Below are 24581 nucleotides of genomic sequence, written 5' to 3' on the forward strand. Positions count from 1 at the left end.
ATTTATGCGTTATGTGGACACTAAGGTAGCTTGTTGGTCTCGGGGTATGGTTCTCGCTTTGAATGCAAGAAGTTCCGGATTCTTTGCCCGGTAGTTTTATTTTTCTGGGATGAGTCGGCCATCATAGGGACAATACACGAAGACTCCTGCGACCTGAGTTGCATTCATCTCAATAGATTGTTAGAGTGTGTGGTGAGTCAAGTTAGAAATGTCATTAAATATTGGTTCCCATATCATTGTTTTTGTTATAGAAAAGTGATATTGCTTTTCGTGCAAGTCTATAACCATGCATTTTCAACCAACATCTTGTATTAAGAACATTTTCAATACTTATTTGGGTCAAAAATGTTCATTATCTCTCAGCAAAGTTCCATCTCATGAGATAATCGAAGTGTTGATTGAACCTAATTTTCATACATTATTCACTGGTTGAAAACGTGTGGCTCGTTGGTCTAGGGGTATGATTTTCGCTTTGGGTGCGAGAGGTTGCGGGTTCAAATCCCGGACGAGCCCAGGCACAATTTTCTTGGGGATTGGTCAATTTTGAACTGGCCCTGGCTTTTATCTTCACAACTTTTGCTGCACAGCATGCTGAGGTATGGGCAATCAATGCTATCAATGACATAGCGTAGGGACTACTTCGTTCATCCATAAATTAGCAATCATGATAATATCTTGACACCAATGATGATACCATGATTAAAATCAAAATTCGGGTAAAAGAAGCAATTCAAGAAATCGCATCATTGAAAGGTTTGTGCCTGACTCAATCTGGGCAAATTCTTGACTCATTGTGCTATTCTCTTTCAGTTTACTATTCAAAAGTTATGATTTTTACATGAAGCCTCGTATACAAGTACTCGTATTTATGCGTTATGTGGACACAAAGGTAGCTTGTTGGTCTCGGGGTATGGTTCTCGCTTTGAATGCAAGAAGTTCCGGATTCTTTGCCCGGTAGTTTTATTTTTCTGGGATGAGTCGGCCATCATAGGGACAATACACGAAGACTCCTGCGACCTGAGTTGTATTCATCTCAATAGATTGTTAGAGTGTGTGGTGAGTCAAGTTAGAAATGTCATTATATATTGGTTCCCATATAATTGTTTTTGTAATAGAAAAGTAATATTGCTTTTCGTGCAAGTCTATAACCATGCATTTTCAACCAACATCTTGTATTAAGAACATTTTCAAAACTTATTTGTGACAAAAATGTTCATTATCTCTCAGCAAAGTTACATCTCATGAGATAATCGAAGTGTTGATTGAACCTCATTTTCATACATTATTCACTGCTTGAACATGAGTGGCTCGTTGGTCCAGGGGTATGATTCTCGCTTTGGGTGCGAGAGTTCCCGGGTTCAAATCCCGGACGAGCCCAGGCACCATTTTCTTGGGGATTGGTCAATTTTGAACTGGCCCTGGCTTTTATCTTCACAACTTTCGCTGCACAGCATGCTGAGGTATGGGCAATCAATGCTATCAATGACATAGCGTAGGGACTACTTCGTTCATCCATAAATTAGCAATCATGATAATATCTTGACACTAATGATGATACCATGATTAAAATCAAAATTCGTGTAAAATAAGCAATTCAAGAAATCGCATCATTGAAAGGGTTTGTGCCTGACTCAATCTGGGCAAATTCTTGACTCATTGTGCTATTCTCTTTCAGTTTACTAGTCAAAAGTTATGATTTTTACATGAAGCCTCGTATACAAGTACTCGTATTTATGCGTTATGTGGACACAAAGGTAGCTTGTTGGTCTCGGGGTTGGTTCTCTCTTTGAATGCAAGAAGTTCCGGATTCTTTGCCCGGTAGTTTTATTTTTCTGGGATGAGTCGGCCATCATAGGGACAATACACGAAGACTCCTGCGACCTGAGTTGTATTCATCTCAATAGATTGTTAGAGTGTGTGGTGAGTCAAGTTAGAAATGTCATTAAATATTGGTTCCCATATAATTGTTTTTGTTATAGAAAAGTGATATTGCTTTTCGTGCAAGTCTATAACCATGCATTTTCAACCAACATCTTGTATTAAGAACATTTTCAAAACTTATTTGTGACAAAAATGTTCATTATCTCTCAACAAAGTTACATCTCATGAGATAAACGAAGTGTTGATTGAACCTCATTTTCATACATTATTCACTGCTTGAAGATGAGTGGCGCGTTGGTCTAGGGGTATGATTCTCGCTTTGGGTGCGAGAGGTCCCGGGTTCAAATCCCGGACGAGCCCAAGCACCATTTTCTTGGGGATTGGTCAATTTTGAACTGGCCCTGGCTTTTATCTTCACAACTTTTGCTGCACAGCATGCTGAGGTATGGGCAATCAATGCTGTCAATGACATAGCGTAGGGACTACTTCGTTCATCCATAAATTAGCAATCATGATAATATCTTGACACCAATGATGATACCATGATTAAAATCAAAATTCGTGTAAAAGAAGCAATTCAAGAAATCGCATCATTGAAAGGGTTTGTGCCTGACTCAATCTGGGCAAATTCTTGACTCATTGTGCTATTCTCTTTCAGTTTACTATTCAAAAGTTATGATTTTTACATGAAGCCTCGTATACAAGTACTCGTATTTATGCGTTATGTGGACACAAAGGTAGCTTGTTGATCTCGGGGTATGGTTCTCGCTTTGAATGCAAGAAATTCCGGAATCCAAGCCCGGTAGTTTTATTTTTCTGGGATGAGTCGGCCATCATAGGGACAATACACGAAGACTCCTGCAACCTGAGTTGCATTCATCTCAATAGATTGTTAGAGTGTGTGGTGAGTCAAGTTAGAAATGTCATTAAATATTGGTTCCCATATCATTGGTTTTGTTATCGAAAAGTGATATTGCTTTTCGTGCAAGTCTATAACCATGCATTTTCAACCAACATCTTGTATTAAGAACATTTTCAAAACTTATTTGGGTCAAAAATGTTCATAATCTCTCAGCAAAGTTCCATCTCATGAGATAATCGAAGTGTTGATTGAACCTAATTTTCATACATTATTCACTGGTTGAAAACGTGTGGCTCGTTGGTCTTGGGGTATGATTTTCGCTTTGGGTGCGAGAGGTCCCGGGTTCAAATCACGGACGAGCCCAAGCACCATTTTCTTGGGGATTGGTCAATTTTGAACTGGCCCTGGCTTTTATCTTCACAACTTTCGCTGCACAGCATGCTGAGGTATGGGCAATCAATGCTATCAATGACATAGCGTAGGGACTACTTCGATCATCCATAAATTAGCAATCATGATAATATCTTGACACCAATGATGATGCCATGATTAAAATCAAAATTCGTGTAAAATAAGCAATTCAAGAAATCGCATCATTGAAAGGGTTTGTGCCTGACTCAATCTGGGCAAATTCTTGACTCATTGTGCTATTCTCTTTCAGTTTACTATTCAAAAGTTATGATTTTTACATGAAGCCTCGTATACAAGTACTCGTATTTATGCGTTATGTGGACACAAAGGTAGCTTGTTGGTCTCGGGGTATGGTTCTCGCTTTGAATGCAAGAAGTTCCGGATTCTTTGCCCGGTAGTTTTATTTTTCTGGGATGAGTCGGCCATCATAGGGACAATACACGAAGACTCCTGCGACCTGAGTTGTATTCATCTCAATAGATTGTTAGAGTGTGTGGTGAGTCAAGTTAGAAATGTCATTAAATATTGGTTCCCATATCATTGTTTTTGTTATAGAAAAGTGATATTGCTTTTCGTGCAAGTCTATAACCATGCATTTTCAACCAACATCTTGTATTAAGAACATTTTCAAAACTTATTTGTGACAAAAATGTTCATTATCTCTCAACAAAGTTACATCTCATGAGATAAACGAAGTGTTGATTGAACCTCATTTTCATACATTATTCACTGCTTGAAGATGAGTGGCTCGTTGGTCTAGGGGTATGATTCTCGCTTTGGGTGCGAGAGGTCCCGGGTTCAAATCCCGGACGAGCCCAAGCACCATTTTCTTGGGGATTGGTCAATTTTGAACTGGCCCTGGCTTTTATCTTCACAACTTTTGCTGCACAGCATGCTGAGGTATGGGCAATCAATGCTGTCAATGACATAGCGTAGGGACTACTTCGTTCATCCATAAATTAGCAATCATGATAATATCTTGACACCAATGATGATACCATGATTAAAATCAAAATTCGTGTAAAAGAAGCAATTCAAGAAATCGCATCATTGAAAGGGTTTGTGCCTGACTCAATCTGGGCAAATTCTTGACTCATTGTGCTATTCTCTTTCAGTTTACTATTCAAAAGTTATGATTTTTACATGAAGCCTCGTATACAAGTACTCGTATTTATGCGTTATGTGGACACAAAGGTAGCTTGTTGATCTCGGGGTATGGTTCTCGCTTTGAATGCAAGAAATTCCGGAATCCAAGCCCGGTAGTTTTATTTTTCTGGGATGAGTCGGCCATCATAGGGACAATACACGAAGACTCCTGCGACCTGAGTTGCATTCATCTCAATAGATTGTTAGAGTGTGTGGTGAGTCAAGTTAGAAATGTCATTAAATATTGGTTCCCATATCATTGGTTTTGTTATCGAAAAGTGATATTGCTTTTCGTGCAAGTCTATAACCATGCATTTTCAACCAACATCTTGTATTAAGAACATTTTCAAAACTTATTTGGGTCAAAAATGTTCATAATCTCTCAGCAAAGTTCCATCTCATGAGATAATCGAAGTGTTGATTGAACCTAATTTTCATACATTATTCACTGGTTGAAAACGTGTGGCTCGTTGGTCTTGGGGTATGATTTTCGCTTTGGGTGCGAGAGGTCCCGGGTTCAAATCCCGGACGAGCCCAAGCACCATTTTCTTGGGGATTGGTCAATTTTGAACTGGCCCTGGCTTTTATCTTCACAACTTTCGCTGCACAGCATGCTGAGGTATGGGCAATCAATGCTATCAATGACATAGCGTAGGGACTACTTCGATCATCCATAAATTAGCAATCATGATAATATCTTGACACCAATGATGATGCCATGATTAAAATCAAAATTCGTGTAAAATAAGCAATTCAAGAAATCGCATCATTGAAAGGGTTTGTGCCTGACTCAATCTGGGCAAATTCTTGACTCATTGTGCTATTCTCTTTCAGTTTACTATTCAAAAGTTATGATTTTTACATGAAGCCTCGTATACAAGTACTCGTATTTATGCGTTATGTGGACACAAAGGTAGCTTGTTGGTCTCGGGGTATGGTTCTCGCTTTGAATGCAAGAAGTTCCGGATTCTTTGCCCGGTAGTTTTATTTTTCTGGGATGAGTCGGCCATCATAGGGACAATACACGAAGACTCCTGCGACCTGAGTTGTATTCATCTCAATAGATTGTTAGAGTGTGTGGTGAGTCAAGTTAGAAATGTCATTAAATATTGGTTCCCATATAATTGTTTTTGTAATAGAAAAGTAATATTGCTTTTCGTGCAAGTCTATAACCATGCATTTTTAACCAACATCTTGTATTAAGAACATTTTCAAAACTTATTTGGGTCAAAAATGTTCATTATCTCTGAGCAAAGTTCCATCTCATGAGATAATCGAAGTGTTGATTGAACCTAATTTTCATACATTATTCACTGGTTGAAAACGTGTGGCGCGTTGGTCTAGGGGTATGATTTTCGCTTTGGGTGCGAGAGGTTGCGGGTTCAAATCCCGGACGAGCCCAAGCACAATTTTCTTGGGGATTGGTCAATTTTGAACTGGCCCTGGCTTTTATCTTCACAACTTTTGCTGCACAGCATGCTGAGGTATGGGCAATCAATGCTATCAATGACATAGCGTAGGGACTACTTCGTTCATCCATAAATTAGCAATCATGATAATATCTTGACACCAATGATGATACCATGATTAAAATCAAATTTCGGGTAAAAGAAGCAATTCAAGAAATCGCATCATTGAAAGGGTTTGTGCCTGACTCAATCTGGGCAAATTCTTGACTCATTGTGCTATTCTCTTTCAGTTTACTATTCAAAAGTTATGATATTTACATGAAGCCTCGTATACAAGTACTCGTATTTATGCGTTATGTGGACACAAAGGTAGCTTGTTGGTCTCGGGGTATGGTTCTCGCTTTGAATGCAAGAAGTTCCGGATTCTTTGCCCGGTAGTTTTATTTTTCTGGGATGAGTCGGCCATCATAGGGACAATACACCAAGACTCCTGCGACCTGAGTTGTATTCATCTCAATAGATTGTTAGAGTGTGTGGTGAGTCAAGTTAGAAATGTCATTAAATATTGGTTTCCATATAATTTTTTTGTAATAGAAAAGTAATATTGCTTTTCGTGCAAGTCTATAACCATGCATTTTCAACCAACATCTTGTATTAAGAACATTTTCAAAACTTATTTGTGACAAAAATGTTCATTATCTCTCAGCAAAGTTACATCTCATGAGATAATCGAAGTGTTGATTGAACCTCATTTTCATACATTATTCACTGCTTGAACATGAGTGGCTCGTTGGTCTAGGGGTATGATTCTCGCTTTGGGTGCGAGGGGTCCCGGGTTCAAATCCCGGACGAGCCCAGGCACCATTTTCTTGGGGATTGGTCAATTTTGAACTGGCCCTGGCTTTTATCTTCACAACTTTCGCTGCACAGCATGCTGAGGTATGAGCAATCAATGCTATCAATGACATAGCGTAGGGACTACTTCGTTCATCCATAAATTAGCAATCATGATAATATCTTGACACTAATGATGATACCATGATTAAAATCAAAATTCGTGTAAAATAAGCAATTCAAGAAATCGCATCATTGAAAGGGTTTGTGCCTGACTCAATCTGGGCAAATTCTTGACTCATTGTGCTATTCTCTTTCAGTTTACTATTCAAAAGTTATGATTTTTACATGAAGCCTCGTATACAAGTACTCGTATTTATGCGTTATGTGGACACAAAGGTAGCTTGTTGATCTCGGGGTATGGTTCTCGCTTTGAATGCAAGAAATTCCGGAATCCAACCCCGGTAGTTTTATTTTTCTGGGATGAGTCGGCCATCATAAGGACAATACACGAAGACTCCTGTGACCTGAGTTGTATTCATCTCAATAGATTGTTAGAGTGTGTGGTGAGTCAAGTTAGAAATGTCATTAAATATTGGTTCCCATATCATTGTTTTTGTTATCGAAAAGTGATATTGCTTTTCGTGCAAGTCTATACCCATGCATTTTCAACCAACATCTTGTATTAAGAACATTTTCAAAACTTATTTGGGTCAAAAATGTTCATAATCTCTCAGCAAAGTTACATCTCATGAGATAATCGAAGTGTTGATTGAACCTCATTTTCATACATTATTCACTGGTTGAAAACGTGTAGCTCGTTGGTCTAGGGGTATGATTTTCGCTTCGGGTGCGAGAGGTCCCGGGTTCAAATCCCGGACGAGCCCAAGCACCATTTTCTTGGGGATTGGTCAATTTTGAACTGACTCTGGCTTTTATCTTCACAACTTTTGCTGCACAGCATGCTGAGGTAGCTTGTTGATCTCGGGGTATGGTTCTCGCTTTGAATGTGTAATAAAAGACTCGGACGCTTCTCTCTGTCCTGTGTCCTTTATTTGGGTTCGATCTATTTTCCCTCACGGCACTCCCCTATATACTCTTCGCTCTGCAGCCCCAGGCTGCTGTCGCTCACGTAGCCCAACTTCCTCCTAGCAGAACCGCTGCTGTCTCGTCGCGCAGACCCCCGCTGCCCAACTCCTCTCTTGCAGACCCGCTGCTGTTCTCGTCGCGCAGACCCCCGCTGCCCAACTCCTCTCTTGCAGACCCGCTGCTCTCTCTGCAGCTTCCTCGCTGCTCCTGCTGCCCCGGGGTCGGTCACCGTTGGCCGACGGGTGCCGATCCTCATGGCCCGTGTGTGTGGCGATCTCACCACTCCCTCTCTCACCCTTCGCCCTGCGTGGCCTCACACTTTCCCAGTCTCCGATCACTCCCCTACTGCTTCTGGTTCCCCCCCTTATAGACCTGAACCCTCTCCCCCAAGTGACGTAACTCCTCCCCCCATGACGTCACTTCCGGGAGGTCGTTTATGCCCGCATTACACCACCCTCCCCCGTAGAGAAAATCCAGCCGACCTCGGCTGAACACAACTCCAACAAGCAATGCGAGCGAACACGACCGAATACGAAAAAGGACACAGAACACGCAATAATATACCGAAAGAACAAGAACACAACACAATAATTAACGAAATGTGAGGGATTTCGAGCAGGTGCGGGTCGCCGGGCCGTCCCGGACGGTCGGTGGCCCTCCTGCCGAGCGGGAACGTGGCAGGGTTTTAAGAGCGACAGGCTGAAGTTCGTCTGTCGCAAATGGAGGCCTGGCAACGTCCCGGTCCCCTACTCTCAAAAGCGCAGCATTAGAGGCGTCCCGCAATCGCGTCCGCGGCGGGGTTGGGAGGGCTGCGGGCCTCAAAGGTTCCGCAGCCGTGGCAGGCGCACCCCGAGCTGAGCCTTCTTCTTCCCCTTGCCGTGTCACGGCCGGCTCGTCTGTGAAAGGCACGACAGGCGCTCTTCCAAGGTCAGCAGGCACAGGCAAGGGCGAGTCGGCAGCAACAGACCCCGGCAAGGCAACCTCAGGAGATGATGCATCCGGTCGAGGGGCCACGTATGGTTTCAACCGAGATGTGTGGACGAACCAACGCCGAGAACCAAACCGAACACGCGCCGACTGTGGGTTGGGAACCTCGATGAGGCGAACCGGCCCGTGCCATGGTTTATGTAACTTAGGAGAGGTACCTGGCCGCACCTGTGGACAATGGAGCCAGGCCAGGTCCCCCGTTTTCCAGGGGCATTCCCCTTTTGAACGTCGCGCACACCGCTCATTCCGAGCCTGGGCTCTGGCCGTAGCCATGCGGGCCCCTTCCCGCGCCTCAGTGACTCGGTGAACGGTGTCCTGAATATAATCAGGAAGAGGCTTAGCAGGTCTCCTCGCTCCGGTTCCCAACGGTTCATTGATCGGCGGCACGTTTTCACGACCGTACATTAGAAAAAACGGCGAATATCCTGTAGCCGCGTGCGGCGTCATCCGGTACGCTGAAAGCACCCCAGGGATATGCAAATCCCAATCCGATTGTTTTTCACTAACCGTGTGGTACAACATGGCGGACAGGGTCCGATTAAGCCGTTCCACCATACCATCCGTTTGTGGGTGGTAGGGAGATGTCCGTATTTTTTTTGTTTCCAGAGCCGCACACACCTCCCCCAACAATTTAGACGAAAAATTCCGGCCTTGGTCTGTAAGGAGCCTCTCCGGCACCCCTTTGTCCATAACATACCCAAATAGAAAGGCGTCTGTGATAGACGCCGCTGACTGGTCAGGCAAAGGCCATCGGCCAGCGGGAGAGGTACTCCACCCCTACCAGCAAATATTTATTTTCCCTAGCGGATGGCGGAAAGGGTCCCAAAATATCTAACGCCACCAACTCATTTACTCGAGACACCTGAATAGATTGTGTCGGCGGCACATATGGATGTTTAGGTGGCTTACGGCGGGCACAATCGGGACACGCGCAAACGTGCCCGATGACATTCGTCGTCATGCCGTGCCAATAGTAGTCTCGCTGCACTGTCAATAGCGTCTTCTGCACCCCCAGATGTAAAAGCGCGTCACAATGCAGAGTCCTAATCAATTCATACCGCAATGATGCCGGTACAACAAGACGCCAGCGTTCCTGCATCCCTTCCCTCCACATCAACAAGCCATCACGGAGAGCGGTTTCCGGCACGCCACCCGCACAGAGTCCCCCACTCCCCTTCACAGGCCGCTTACGTAACGTTACCAAAGAATCATCCAACATTTGTTCCCGAATCCACACAGACCTCGGGAGATCTAGAATGCCATCAGCCGGTCCCCCATCAGCCGGCCCCGGCTCAAGCGGAACTTCAGGCACATCGACTGCCAGCGCGACAGGCTGAGGGGGGTGCTGAATCGGGCCACACCTATGCGTCCCCGACGCACACGCGCAAGGGGATCGCTGTGGCAGCCTGGAAAGTGCGTCCGCATTAGCGTGACGCACTCCCTTCCGATGGTGAATTTGGAAGGAAATTCTTGCAGTGTGTCCAACCACCGCGCCAGCTGGCCGGATGGTTGGTCCATTTTAAGAGCATACTGCAAGGCCGCATGATCCGTGTGAACAATAAACGAACGACCGTACAGATACGGTCGAAATTGGCGGAAAAAAAAAACAATAGCCAAAAGTTCCCTGCGAGTGACGCAGTAGCGGGTTTCAGCGGGAGACAAAACCCGGCTACCATACGCCACCACGCGTTCCACACCACCTTTGGACTGAGACAACACCGCCCCAATGCCCGTATCACTCGCGTTCCGTATCCAGTATGAAGGGATGTGCAAAATACGGGTAATCCAACGTCGGTGCCGTAGCCAATAGATCGCGTAGGCCTCGAAACGCCGCCTCCTCTGGCGGTCCCCAAGCAAATTTTTGTCCTTTACCCGTAAGGAGATGCAAAGGCCTCGCGATCGTAGCAAAATTTGGAACAAACCTCCGATAATATGAGGCGAACCCCAAAAACCGACGCACATCCCCCACCGTGGCAGGGGTTGGCCAGTCACGGACACACGCAGTTTTGTCCGGATCTGTGGCCACCCCTTCCGCACTGACGATGTGCCCCAAATAACGCACGGAGTGTTGCAGTAGGTGACATTTCTTAGGCCTAAATTTCAAATTAGCAGAACGCATCCTGGTGAACACAGCCTCCAACCGCGATAAATGCTCGTCAAATGTGCGGCTGAAGACGATAATATCGTCTAAATATATAAGACATGTCTCCCACTGCAACCCCGTTAATACCAACTCCATCAACCTCTGAAAAGTGGCAGGGGCCGCATTCAGCCCCATCGGAAGGCAGTTAAATTGGAATAACCCCTGCGGCATATGGAAAGCAGTCTTTTCTCGCGAGGGCTCGTCAAGGGGAAGCTGCCAGAAGCCCGAAGAAAGATCCAGCGTTGAAAAGAACTTCGCCCCCGACAAGGCATCGAGAGAGTCGTCCATACGCGGCAGGGGATACGCATCTGCCACCGACACTTTATTAAATTTACGAAAGTCTACACAAAATCGCAATTTGCCATCTTTCTTCTTGACCAAAACAACAGGTGCGCCCCATGGGCTGTTAGACGGAGATATTATGTCCGCAGCCAACATGTCATCCACAGCCCCTCGAACATGCTCTCGCTCAGCCGGACTCATCCGATGCGAGTTCAACCGAATAGGGGCAGCGTCCCCTGTATCAATATGATGGTAAAGCAACGAGGTGCGTCCTAAGTCCAAATCGTCGGAGCTAAACACATCTTAATAGCTCAATAATAATTTACGAATCGCACAACGTTGTTCCCCGGAAAGAGCAGAATTTTCCCCACACAATTCAGCAATCCAGCGATCACCTGCAGCTCCAGGCCCCGAAACACCTCCAACAACCCCCCGGCTGGACAGATCATCATGAGCTGTAAATGCAGTAGTGGCATGTGCCACAACGGTACCCGCCGGCACACACACGCTTTCAGCACTCGCGTTAAGCACCTGCAAAAACGGCTGCTGGTCTGGCCGGACAATAGTTTGTGCCCCAAACCAGCGCCGATCCACCCGTAATGGTGGCGGATGGCGACAACAAAACCCCAATCGCTCCTTGACGACCAGGTACAGGCTTCCGATAACGCAACGGAATGAGCATCTGTGAGCCAGGTGGAATATCAACAGACACTTCGGACAACGCCTGCACCTGGGCAACAGGAGCAGGTCGCCCCCAGGGCGACGGCAAAAACGCAATTTTACGGCCTCCCGGTAATTCAATGCAGTTCTCATTAATTCTAATTAGAATGGGCATTTTGGCCAGAAAATATGTCCCTAATAAACAAGGAACCGCAAGAGACCTCGAAATTAACACAATTCCCGAGGCCGACACACCCCCGATAGCGATATTAGCGTCCACCTGGCCCACAATGCCCATGCTACCCCCGTTCGCGGCGACGCAGGAAGCGTAAGCAGGACTCACGGCCTCTGGTGGGATGTTCAAGAGATGGAATATTACATCCGAAATAATGGTCGCGGACGCTCCGGAATCTACCAAAATCCGTACGTCCACCCCTTGTATCGACCCAGGTACGGTGGACGAACCGGTAGCGGCCGCGACGACCCGCCGAGCCAACTTACGCCACTGCGTTACTGAGCGACAAGGCACAGTCAATGGCCTCCCGTTATTAACAACACCCGGATCGCATGACAACGGCGATGAGTGAGGTGTCAAGCCTTGCCGGGTGTCTGGTGCGCACCGACTTGCCTGTGCTGGCGAATCCTTTCTTGGAGTGGCCGCTGTCGAGGCCTCCTGCTGGGGCGGACCCGGAACGCGGGCCCAGCAGTCCCTGGCGTAGTGGCCCTTACGCCCGCAGCGGAAACAGTCGATGTCGTTGCGCCTTGCTGCGGGCGCCCCGTCCCGACACGGCCGTGTCGGCGGCGCAGCCCGCGGTCCCGGCCCACCGCGGCCCGGCCACGGAGCAGCGGCAGCCGACAGCTCCTGCGGGCCCCTGTCGTCCGGCACATAAACCGCCTTCTTGGGGTCCCACCCCAAGGCTCCCCCTTCGACGATGGGCCCCCCGTCCACGCCGTAACTTGCTTCAACCGGCGCAGGTTGAACTGGGCGTCCAGACATTTAGCCGCGGCCCGGGATGTGAGCTTCTCGTGACCGCACACCGGCATAGGAATGCCGAGATCCCGGGACAACTCCAGCATCTTCCCCAGGATGAGAGGTTCCAGCAGGTCAGGCTCCGTCTCCGGGTATGCGGCCATAGCCAGCTCTAGTACCGCGGCCCTATACGCCACCGGAGACTCCTCGGGTGCGCGTTGTCATTGCACAAACCGGAGATGAGCATCATCCGGCGGCTCGTAAGCGTCTGCCATTACGTCGAACACCCCTCGCAATGTTTTCTTCTTCGCGGCTTTTATAGAGCGAAAAAATCTAACGGACTCGTCATCGAGAAGAGTCGGAAGAACTTCTAGTGCCTCGGTGTCAGTCCACCTCGCCGAGCGTACCGCTGCCAGAAATCTGCAGGCGAACGCACTCCAATCGCCCCCGATGGAGAATTCCTTGACAGTTGTTAGGTGACGACTGCGACTCCTCGGCGTGCTCCCTCCAGCCGCTGACTCATCCGGTGGCAAATTCAACATGGCGTCGCAACGTGGTGTCGACAAGATGGCGGCCGTCCGTCGCGGAGGGCCCAAAATGGCGGATTCCCGCCTTTCGTCGTGCGCGACGCCCAAGATGGCGTCTTCATGCCGCGTGGCCGATGGCGCCGACAGCGAAGACAACCCGGACTCCTGCGGACCACCAACATCTCCTTCCGACGCCGCCCTCGGCGTGACGAGCTCACATAACTGTGCAAGTACGTTCTTGAGAGTTTCAAGTTGCTCCGCCATCTGACTCCATCTTAAATCCGCGTCCTTTGGTGCAGACGGGTCTGCCGACACGGCGACCTCTTGGACCCCCGGACCCGCACTCGTCCCAGCACGGATCTCCTCCTCTGCCGGAGTCAGGCAGACCGCAGGAGGAAGGTCATCGTCGTCGGAAGATGAAGCCGATGCCGGAGACGGAATATTCTTTTTTCTCAGTTGTTTAGCCATGCCGTTACACTTTTGACACCAGTGTAATAAAAGACTCGGACGCTTCTCTCTGTCCTGTGTCCTTTATTTGGGTTCGATCTCTTTTTCCTCACGGCACTCCCCTATATACTCTTCGCTCTGCAGCCCCAGGCTGCTGTCGCTCACGTAGCCCAACTCCCTCCTAGCAGAACCGCTGCTGTCTCGTCGCGCAGACCCCCGCTGCCCAACTCCTCTCTTGCAGACCCGATGCTGTTCTCGTCGCGCAGACCCCCGCTGCCCACCTCCTCTCTTGCAGACCCGCTGCTCTCTCTGCAGCTTCCTCGCTGCTCCTGCTGCCCCGGGGTCGGTCACCGTTGGCCGACGGTGCCGATCCTCGTGGCCCGTGTGTGTGGCGATCTCGCCACTCCCTCTCTCACCCTTCGCCCTGCGTGGCCTCACACTTTCCCAGTCTCCGATCACTCCCCTACTGCTTCCGGTTCCCCCCCTTATAGACCTGAACCCTCTCCCCCACGTGACGTAACTCCTCCCCCCATGACGTCACTTCCGGGAGGTCGTTTACGCCCGCATTACAAATGCAAGAAATTCCGGAATCCAAGCCCGGTAGTTTTATTTTTCTGGGATGAGTCGGCCATCATAAGGACTCCTTCGTTCATCAATAAATTAGCAATTGCCTTTATATCATGATAATAACTTGACACCAATGATGATATCATGATTAAAATCTAAATTAGTGTAAAATAAGCAATTCAAGAAACGCGTCATTGAAAGGGTTTGTGCCTGACTCAAGCTGGGCAAATTCTTGACTCATTGTCCTATTCTCTGTCAGTTTACTATTCAAAAGTTATGATTTTTACATGAAGCCTCGTATACAAGTACTCGTATTTATGCGTTATGTCGACACAAAGGTAGCTTGTTGGTCTCGGGGTATGGTTCTCGCTTTGAATGCAAGAAGTTCCGGATTCTTTGCCCGGTAGTTTTATTTTTCTGGGATGAGTCGGCCATCATAGGGACAATACACGAAGACTCCTGCGACCTGAGTTGTATTCATCTCAATAGATTGTTAGAGTGTGTGGTGAGTCAAGTTAGAAATGTCATTAAATATTGGTTCCCATATCATTGTTTTTGTTATAGAAAAGTGATATTGCTTTTCGTGCAAGTCTATAACCATGCATTTTCAACCAACATCTTGTATTAAGAACATTTTCAAAACTTATTTGGGTCAAAAATGTTCATAATCTCTCAGCAAAGTTACATCTCATGAGATAATCGAAGTGTTGATTGAACCTCATTTTCATACATTATTCACTGGTTGAAAACGTGTGGCTCGTTGGTCTAGGGCTATGATTTTCGCTTCGGGTGCGAGAGGTCAAATCCCGGACGAGCCCAAGCACCATTTTCTTGGGGATTGGTCAATTTTGAACTGGCCCTGGCTTTTATCTTCACAACTTTTGCTGCACAGCATGCTGAGGTATGGGCAATCAATGCTATCAATGACATAGCGTAGGGACTACTTCGTTCATCCATAAATTAGCAATCATGATAATATCTTGACACCAATGATGATAGCATGATTAAAATCAAAATTCGTGTAAAATAAGCAATTAAAGAAATCGCATCATTGAAAGTGTTTGTGCCTGACTCAATCTGGGCAAATTCTTGACTCATTTTGCTATTCTCTTTCAGTTTACTATTCAAAAGTTATGATTTTTACATGAAGCCTCGTATACAAGTACTCGTATTTATGCGTTATGTGGACACAAAGGTAGCTTGTTGATCTCGGGGTATGGTTCTCGCTTTGAATGCAAGAAATTCAGGAATCCAAGCCTGGTAGTTTTATTTTTCTGGGATGAGTCGGCCATCATAGGGACAATACACGAAGACTCCTGCGAACTGAGTTGTATTGATCTCAATAGATTGTTAGAGTGTGTGGTGAGTCAAGTTAGAAATGTCATTAAATATTGGTTCCCATATCATTGTTTTTGTTATAAAAAAGTGATATTGCTTTTCGTGCAAGTCTATAACCATGCATTTTCAACCAACATCTTGTATTAAGAACATTTTCAAAACTTATTTGGGTCAAAAATGTTCATTATCTCTCAGCAAAGTTACATCTCATGAGATAATCGAAGTGTTGATTGAACCTCATTTTCATACATTATTCACTGGTTGAAAACGTGTGGCTCGTTGGTCTAGGGGTATGATTTTCGCTTCGGGTGCGAGAGGTCCCGGGTTCAAATCCCGGACGAGCCCAAGCACCATTTTCTTGGGGATTGGTCAATTTTGAACTGGCCCTGGCTTTTATCTTCACAACTTTTGCTGCACAGCATGCTGAGGTATGGGCAATCAATGCTATCAATGACATAGCGTAGGGACTCCTTCGTTCATCAATAAATTAGCAATTGCCTTTATATCATGATAATAACTTGACACCAATGATGATATCATGATTAAAATCAAAATTCGTGTAAAATAAGCAATTCAAGAAATCGCGTCATTGAAAGGGTTTGTGCCTGACTCAATCTGGGCAAATTCTTGACTCATTGTGCTATTCTCTTTCAGTTTACTATTCAAAAGTTATGATTTTTACATGAAGCCTCGTTTACAAGTACTCGTATTTATGCGTTATGTGGACACAAAGGTAGCTTGTTGATCTCGGGGTATGGTTCTCGATTTGAATGCAAGAAATTCCGGAATCCAAGCCCGGTAGTTTTATTTTTCTGGGATGAGTCGGCCATCATAAGGACAATACACGAAGACTCCTGTGACCTGAGTTGTATTCATCTCAATAGATTGTTAGAGTGTGTGGTGAGTAAAGTTAGAAATGTCCTTAAATATTGGTTCCCAAATTATTGTTTTTGTTATAGAAAAGTGATATTGCTTTTCGTGCAAGTCTATAACCATGCATTTTTAACCAACATCTTGTATTAAGAACATTTTCAAAACTTATTTGGGTCAAAAATGTTCATTATCTCTCAGCAAAGTTACATCTCATGAGATAATCGAAGTGTTGATTTAACCTCATTTTCATACATTATTCACTGGTTGATAACGTGTGGCTCGTTGGTCTAGGGGTATGATTTTCGCTTCGGGTGCGAGAGGTCCCGGGTTCAAATCCCGGACGAGCCCAAGCACCATTTTCTTGGGGATTGGTCATTTTTGAACTGGCCCTGGCTTTTATCTTCACAACTTTTCCTGCACAGCATGCTGAGGTATGGGCAATCAATGCTATCAATGACATAGCGTAGGGGCTCCTTCGTTCATCAATAAATTAGCAATTGCCTTTATATCATGATAATAGCTTGACACCAATGATGATATCATGATTAAAATCAAAATTCGTGTAAAATAAGCAATTCAAGAAATCGCATCATTGAAAGGGTTTGTGCCTGACTCAATCTGGGCAAATTCTTGACTCATTGTGCTATTCTCTTTCAGTTTACTATTCAAAAGTTATGATTTTTGCATGAAGCCTCGTATACAAGTACTCGTATTTATGCGTTATGTGGACACAAAGGTAGCTTGTTGATCTCGGGGTATGGTTCTCGCTTTGAATGCAAGAAACTCCGGAATCCAAGCCCGGTAGTTTTATTTTTCTGGGATGAGTCGGCCATCATAAGGACAATACACGAAGACTCCTGTGACCTGAGTTGTATTCATCTCAATAGATTGTTAGAGTGTGTGGTGAGTCAAGTTAGAAATGTCATTAAATATTGGTTCCCATATGATTGTTTTTGTTATAGAAAAGTGATATTGCTTTTCGTGCAAGTCTATAACCATGCATTTTCAACCAACATCTTGTATTAAGAACATTTTCAAAACTTATTTGGGTCAAAAATGTTCATTATCTCTCAGCAAAGTTACATCTCATGAGATAATCGAAGTGTTGATTGAACCTCATTTTCATACATTATTCACTGGTTGAAAACGTGTGGCTCGTTGGTCTAGGGGTATGATTTTCGCTTCGGGTGCGAGAGGTCCCGGGTTCAAATCCCGGACGAGCCCAAGCACCATTTTCTTGGGGATTGGTCAATTTTGAACTGGCCCTGGCTTTTATCTTCACAACTTTTGCTGCACAGCATGCTGAGGTATGGGCAATCAATGCTATCAATGACATAGCGTAGGGACTCCTTCGTTCATCAATAAATTAGCAATTGCCTTTATATCATGATAATAACTTGACACCAATGATGATATCATGATTAAAATCAAAATTCGTGTAAAATAAGTAATTCAAGAAATCGCGTCATTGAAAGGGTTTGTGCCTGACTCAATCTGGGCAAATTCTTGACTCATTGTGCTATTCTCTTTCAGTTTACTATTCAAAAGTTATGATTTTTACATGAAGCCTCGTTTACAAGTACTCGTATTTATGCGTTATGTGGACACAAAGGTAGCTTGTTGATCTCGGGGTATGGTTCTCGATTTGAATGCAAGAAATTCCGGAATCCAAGCCCGGTAGTTTTATTTTTCTGGGATGAGTCGGCCATCATAAGGACAATACACGAAGACTCCTGTGACCTGAGTTGTATTCATCTCAATAGATTGTTAGAGTGTGTGGTGAGTAAAGTTAGAAATGTCCTTAAATATTGGTTCCCAAATTATTGTTTTTGTTATAGAAAAGTGATATTGCTTTTCGTGCAAGTCTATAACCATGCATTTTTAACCAACATCTTGTATTAAGAACATTTTCAAAACTTATTTGGGTCAAAAATGTTCATTATCTCTCAGCAAAGTTACATCTCATGAGATAATCGAAGTGTTGATTTAACCTCATTTTCATACATTATTCACTGGTTGATAACGTGTGGCTCGTTGGTCTAGGGGTATGATTTTCGCTTCGGGTGCGAGAGGTCCCGGGTTCAAATCCCGGACGAGCCCAAGCACCATTTTCTTGGGGATTGGTCATTTTTGAACTTGCCCTGGCTTTTATCTTCACAACTTTTCCTGCACAGCATGTTGAGGTATGGGCAATCAATGCTATCAATGACATAGCGTAGGGGCTCCTTCGTTCATCAATAAATTAGCAATTGCCTTTATATCATGATAATAGCTTGACACCAATGATGATATCATGATTAAAATCAAAATTCGTGTAAAATAAGCAATTCAAGAAATCGCATCATTGAAAGGGTTTGTGCCTGACTCAATCTGGGCAAATTCTTGACTCATTGTGCTATTCTCTTTCAGTTTACTATTCAAAAGTTATGATTTTTACATGAAGCCTCGTATACAAGTGAAGTATTGGAAAATGATGGCAGGAAACTCCTTGACGGGAACACACTTCTTTTATTAAATCTTGACTTGTAACGATACAACGCGTGGCCTCTCTTCTTCACAATGCGGTCACCATACAACGGTACAACTCGTGACCTCTTCTCTCCGCCCTACGCTTCTCTTGACTCTCGTAGATTCTGTGCTGCTGGCTCTCTGTGCCTCGTGTAGACTCCGCGCCTCGGCTACACTCTTCTCTCGTCTCGTGTAGACTCTGCGCCTCTGCTACACTCTTCACTCGTCGCGTGTAGACCTTACGCCTCTGCTACACTCTTTACTCGTCTCGTGTAGACTTTACATCTCTCTCTGGCTACACCGTATGCATACTCGGCTCGTGTAGACCTTTCTCTCTCTCTGGCTACACCGTATGCATACTCGGCTCGTGTAGACCTTTCTCTCTCTCTGGCTACACACTATACATCGCTCAGCTCGTGTAGACCTTTCTCTCTCTCTGGCTACACACTATACATCGCTCAGCTCGTGTAGACCTTTCTCTCTCTCTGGCTACACACTATACATTACTCAGCTCGTGTAGACCGTTCTCTCTCTCTGGCTACACACTTATACCTTACTCTCCTCTACTCTCCATTACTCTCCTCTCCTCTCCATTACTCTCCTCTCCGGGCTCTATCTCTGCACCTTCGTCTTCATTCTTAGATGGTTCCACTTCTGCCCTCTACTCCTCTGTGCATCACCTTATATATCTCTTCCTCCCGGGAGACGGAGCGGATGCGGACCTCAACGTCGGCACCGCTCCTCAGTTACCCAATCACCACGCGCTATCTCTACGATCCGTTTTCCCCCCTGCGCGTGTTTCCACTCCCCGACCAATCACACCGCGCTGCCCCCCGATCACTCCCTCTCAGCGCATCACCGGCACACAGCCAATCAGCAGCACTACCCCCACCCGCGCACTGACGCCTGCTCCTCCCCGTCAGCGCGCGTCACCACACACACACCCGTACATACGCGCTGGCACACAACGTATACACCCAGCGCGTATCACCACTACATCACCCCCTCCCACATAGCTCGCAGCCGGCCCGGCTGCTAACAACAACCAACCGCAACGATAAGACGACAACCAAACAAAAAAAACCCTGTAACCCCCCAGTGTGCCCCGTAACATAACAACAACAACAACAACTATGTACAGATTGACAATGAACACGAAAAGCCAACAATAACACAATACAAACAAATTCCAAAAAACGAACGCGCCCCACGTCCCTGCGACTACACGCAGTGACGAGGCGCTCCAACTGCCCCGACTCCTCACGAGGCAGGTCACGCAAAGTAGCACGACCTGGCGCGAGTCCGTCTGGCTGGTCCGTCGTATGGGACGGGACACTGACGACCGTCCGGCGGTTCCGGCTGCTCCAGACGGCGCGGAACGGGCCTGAAAGGGCCGGCCCCGCCGCGGAGATCCGGCCGCCGGTGATCGGCAGCTGTCAGTTCCGAGACACCTGGGAGCAGATCAGGCGAAAATACGTGTGGATCAGGCAGAGACATTTCCCCCTCTGGGTCGCCGGTCACGTCACACGCCCGGCCATCACGACACAAGGGGAGGGCATATGGAGGCGAGAACGGTTTCAGTCGGGAGGGGTGAACGTACCAACGGCGCTTTCCCCACTTTATCTGAACGCACTGGGGCCGTGCAACGCGCACGACCTCCACGGGTCCCCTCCACGGTCTCAACAATTTGGGCGACGTAGCCAAGGGTGCCTGAGGGCAATGCAGCCAGGCCCTGTCACCTGGTTTCCATTCGTGCATGGACACCTTCCGTGCCCGCAACCGTTCATTAGCAATTTGGCGAGCCCGCGAATTAAGCCGTGCGGCCTCCCTCGCCTCTGTCAGCTTGTGAATATTAAACTTAATATGTTCTGCCAATTTAGAATTAGTTCGTGGAGCGGACAGGCCAAGTTGCGTTTCCATTGGCGGGTCAGCTTCCCGACCGTACATCAAATAGAATGGGGAAAACCCCGTAGCTGCATGGGGGGCCATTCTATACGCGGCAAGGACTCCCGGGACCTGCAGGTCCCAATCTACATGTGCCTCGCACACCTGCTGGCACAGCATGGAAGTCAAAGTTTTGTGGAGTCTCTCCACCATCCCGTCTGTCTGCGGGTGGTACGGGGAGGTACGCACCTTCTTGGTACCCAACAGATCGCACACCTCTTGCAACAATTTACTCGAAATTTTTTTACCTTGGTCGGTCAGCAGGCGTTCGGGAGCCCCCTTGTCCAGGACATAGCCCTGGACGAAGGCGTCCGTCACAGCCGCTGCCGACTGGTTAGCGAGAGGCCACGCCATAGGCCATCGGGTAAAGTATTCGACCCCCACTAACAAATATTTATTCCCTCTCGGCGTGACTGGGAAGGGCCCCAAAATATCGAGTGCAACGAGCTCGTTGGTACGCGAGACCTGAATAGATTGCAGCGGTGGATTAGCTGCCACGGGCGGTGGTTTACGCCTGGTGCACTCAACGCACCCCTTCAGAATATTTACCACATCACTTCCCATTCCCGGCCAGTAATAGTCACGCTGAAGCAGGGCAAGCGTCTTGTTAACTCCCAAGTGCAAGAGGCGTTCGTGTGCCGCCAAGACAACCCTCCCCCTCACAGCGGAAGGCACCACGAGTGCGTTCCGCCGGGACAAACTGTCCCATCTCAATAACATGCCCTGCTCAAGTACATAGGAGCCGGTACGCTCCTGGTCCCCCTCGGGACCCCCAACCTTGCGGCGCAATGCTAGCAGCGAGCTGTCCGCCATCTGGAGACGGCCCCATTCGCTGAGCGACAACGAGAGCAGCGAGTCCCGACCCTGAGAGGCAGTGGAATCATCCACGATCGGTGCGCCCGCTGTCGCAGCCAGTGCCCCCATCTCCCCCGCAAGCGTCGGTTTACAGCGCGCCGATCCCGACAAACACGCGCATTCATCACAAGGCAACAACCGCGACAAGCAATCGGCATTTGTGTGTCGCAACCCCTTACGGTACGTAGTCGTAAACTGATAGTCCTGGAGGACTTCCAACCAACGCGACAACTGGCCCGAGGGATGGGCGACCCTCAATGAATACTGTAGCGCCGCGTGGTCCGTTCGGACCGTAAAGTGACGACCATAGAGATATGGCCTAAACTGCTGCACAAAAAAGACAATGGCAAGCAGCTCGCGACGGGTGACGCAGTAGCGCTGCTCCGCCGGAGACAACACCCTACTACCGTAGGCGACAACTCTTTCGACACCCCCAACGACTTGGGATAGCACCCCCCCAATGCCCGTGTTGCTAGCATCCGTGTCCAGCAAAAAGGGCCTCGCAAAATCGGGATAACACAAGGGTGGGGCACCCACCAAGGCGTCCCGGAGGGAGCGAAACGCGGCCTCCTCCTCCGGTCCCCATTTGAACTTCACTCCCTTCGCCGTTAGAGCGTGCAAGGGTTTTGCAATAGTGGCGAAGTGCTCAACGAACCGCCGATAATAAGAAGCAAACCCGATGAAACTACGCACGTCGGAAACGGACGTAGGTGTCGGCCACGAACCGACACAATCCGTCTTCGCGGGATCGGTGGAGATCCCCGAAGAATCGACAATGTGACCCAAGTATCTAACCGACTTCCGAAGGAGGTGACATTTGGCCGGTTTAAATTTCAGCTTAGCCGATCGCATTCGCAAGAACACCCCTCTCAATCGCTGGAGGTGTTCTTCAAACGTTTTACTGAAAACAATGACATCGTCCATATAAATCAAGCATGTATCCCACTGTAAGCCCGACAAAACCAACTCCATAAGTCGCTGAAACGTCGCTGGAGAGGAGTGAAGTCCCATGGGTAACCGGTTAAACTGGAACAGCCCCCCTGGAGTCCGAAATGCTGTCTTAGGTTTCGACTCTTCGTCGAGCGGCAACTGCCAAAACCCCGATAACAAATCAAGAGTCGAAAAATATCGCGCACCAGACAATGCATCGAGGGACTCATCCATCCTGGGGAGCGGATACGCGTCAGCCACAGAGATCTTATTCAGGCGACGGAAATCAACGCAGAATCGCAGGGACCCGTCCTGCTTCTTAACCAGCACAATAGGCGCTCCCCACGGGCTAGAGGAGGGCGAAATAATATCGGCTTCTAGCATTTCGTTAACAGCCGACTGAACGTGTTCCTTTTCCACGGGACTCAGTCGGAAGGGATTTAGCTTGACCGGCGCCGCATCGCCCGTTTCAATGTGGTGGTGCAACAAATCCGTGCACCCAATGTCATACTTATGTTTACTGAACACATCAGAGAATTCTATGAGCAACTCGCGCAGCGCACCCAACTGCGCCGCCGACAAATCGTCCGAGGCGGCGCATAGCGAATGGACCCACTCAAGGTCTTCCCTTGGCTCAACGTTCCACGCGGGGCTCGAGCCCACCTGCGCAACCAACCCATCATCCACAGGGACCCGCGCCGCGTGAGCCAGCATGGTGCCCTGCGGAATGACAGCTGGCCGCGACCCCGCGTTCAAAACCATCACAAACGGATCCCTGTCAGCCCGCACCAAAGTGTGAGCCACCGATAAATCAAGACCCCCGACAGCCTTGTTAGAAGGACCCAAAAGCATACTTTGTTCCGAAGCCTCCCTCACCCATGGTTTCCGCAACCGGAGGGGAATCAACATCTGTGAACCCGGGGGCACTTGCACGGTCTGTGTCGCCACCGCTTGTATCGTAGCGCACGCCGTCCGAATGTCAGTAGGGCTCGTCAAAAATGAAATCCGGCGACCCGAAGGCAGTTCAATGCATCGTTGATCGATAAGAATTTTAATAGGCATTTTAGCCAAAAAATCAGTGCCCAAAAGACACGGAACTGCCAAAGAAGACGAAACGAAAACGGGTCCCGACAATTTGATATCTCCAATGCAAATGGACGCCCTAACCTGACCGATAATGCCCAACGATCCCCCATTAGCGGCGTAAAATGGCACATCCACTGGAAGCAGCGGACGACATTGGACTGGAAGAATATTATAAATGAGGTCCGATATAATAGTTGCCGATGCCCCCGTGTCCACTAACACCCTAATCTCAACCCCATCAATAGATCCCGTAACAACGGACGAACCCGCCGAAGCAGCCACAATTCTATGCCCCAATTCCGCCCATTCAATGTCTCCCTGGTCCCGGCCGAACCCCCCTCGCCGAACCGAATCCCCGAACCTTAACCGGCCCTCCTCCGCCGCAACGCGGCGTCCCATGTGTGCCGAATAAAGAGGCCGAGCGTGTGAGGTGCCACGACTTGCCGGGGAATGTAGAGATGACTTGGGCTCTCGGTCGTCGTCCAGCCGAGCTCCCATGGCGCGCTGGCGCGGAGCGCGGCACCCGGACGCCACGTGGCCCCGGAGGCCGCAGTTATAGCACGTGACGAGGGTCGGAGTAGATCTTGGTTGCTCCGACTTTCGGCCCGATCGCAGAGGCGACCGGGCCCCCGGCCTCCAGTCCCCTGGTCGTCCCGTGGCGAACGCCTCCTCTCGTGGGCTGACGACTTGGGGTTCGGTGACCACCGAACTCGGGGCTGCGACGACAGCAGCGTTGCAACCAACGCCTTGTTTCCGTTGTAGGGCCTCGTGCGCTTGAATACTCGTGGCGACTCTCAAGGAAGAAATATCAATCTCGTCAGCTGTGTTGATA

The 24581-nt window shown here is 47.8% G+C and overlaps 11 non-coding genes across 11 annotated transcripts; all 11 read left to right on the forward strand.

Annotated features, from left to right (window-relative positions):
* Nucleotides 1–441: 441 nt before the first annotated feature.
* Nucleotides 442–513, forward strand: TRNAP-UGG (transfer RNA proline (anticodon UGG)). Its single transcript has one exon. It is a non-coding gene; the product is annotated as a tRNA-Pro (tRNA).
* A 792-nt stretch (nucleotides 514–1305) lies between these two features.
* Nucleotides 1306–1377, forward strand: TRNAP-UGG (transfer RNA proline (anticodon UGG)). Its single transcript has one exon. It is a non-coding gene; the product is annotated as a tRNA-Pro (tRNA).
* Nucleotides 1378–2169: 792 nt separating this feature from the next.
* Nucleotides 2170–2241, forward strand: TRNAP-UGG (transfer RNA proline (anticodon UGG)). The gene has a single exon. It is a non-coding gene; the product is annotated as a tRNA-Pro (tRNA).
* A 1658-nt stretch (nucleotides 2242–3899) lies between these two features.
* On the forward strand, nucleotides 3900–3971 carry TRNAP-UGG (transfer RNA proline (anticodon UGG)). Its single transcript has one exon. It is a non-coding gene; the product is annotated as a tRNA-Pro (tRNA).
* A 793-nt stretch (nucleotides 3972–4764) lies between these two features.
* On the forward strand, nucleotides 4765–4836 carry TRNAP-UGG (transfer RNA proline (anticodon UGG)). The gene has a single exon. It is a non-coding gene; the product is annotated as a tRNA-Pro (tRNA).
* Nucleotides 4837–6493: 1657 nt separating this feature from the next.
* Nucleotides 6494–6565, forward strand: TRNAP-UGG (transfer RNA proline (anticodon UGG)). The gene has a single exon. It is a non-coding gene; the product is annotated as a tRNA-Pro (tRNA).
* A 793-nt stretch (nucleotides 6566–7358) lies between these two features.
* On the forward strand, nucleotides 7359–7430 carry TRNAP-CGG (transfer RNA proline (anticodon CGG)). The gene has a single exon. It is a non-coding gene; the product is annotated as a tRNA-Pro (tRNA).
* An 8396-nt stretch (nucleotides 7431–15826) lies between these two features.
* TRNAP-CGG (transfer RNA proline (anticodon CGG)) lies at nucleotides 15827–15898 on the forward strand. Its single transcript has one exon. It is a non-coding gene; the product is annotated as a tRNA-Pro (tRNA).
* Nucleotides 15899–16702: 804 nt separating this feature from the next.
* On the forward strand, nucleotides 16703–16774 carry TRNAP-CGG (transfer RNA proline (anticodon CGG)). The gene has a single exon. It is a non-coding gene; the product is annotated as a tRNA-Pro (tRNA).
* An 804-nt stretch (nucleotides 16775–17578) lies between these two features.
* TRNAP-CGG (transfer RNA proline (anticodon CGG)) lies at nucleotides 17579–17650 on the forward strand. The gene has a single exon. It is a non-coding gene; the product is annotated as a tRNA-Pro (tRNA).
* An 804-nt stretch (nucleotides 17651–18454) lies between these two features.
* TRNAP-CGG (transfer RNA proline (anticodon CGG)) lies at nucleotides 18455–18526 on the forward strand. The gene has a single exon. It is a non-coding gene; the product is annotated as a tRNA-Pro (tRNA).
* Nucleotides 18527–24581: the final 6055 nt, after the last annotated feature.

Source organism: Lampetra planeri, chromosome 24 (assembly GCF_965212315.1).
Source record: "Lampetra planeri chromosome 24, kcLamPlan1.2.h2, whole genome shotgun sequence".
Classification (NCBI taxonomy): domain Eukaryota; kingdom Metazoa; phylum Chordata; class Hyperoartia; order Petromyzontiformes; family Petromyzontidae; genus Lampetra; species Lampetra planeri.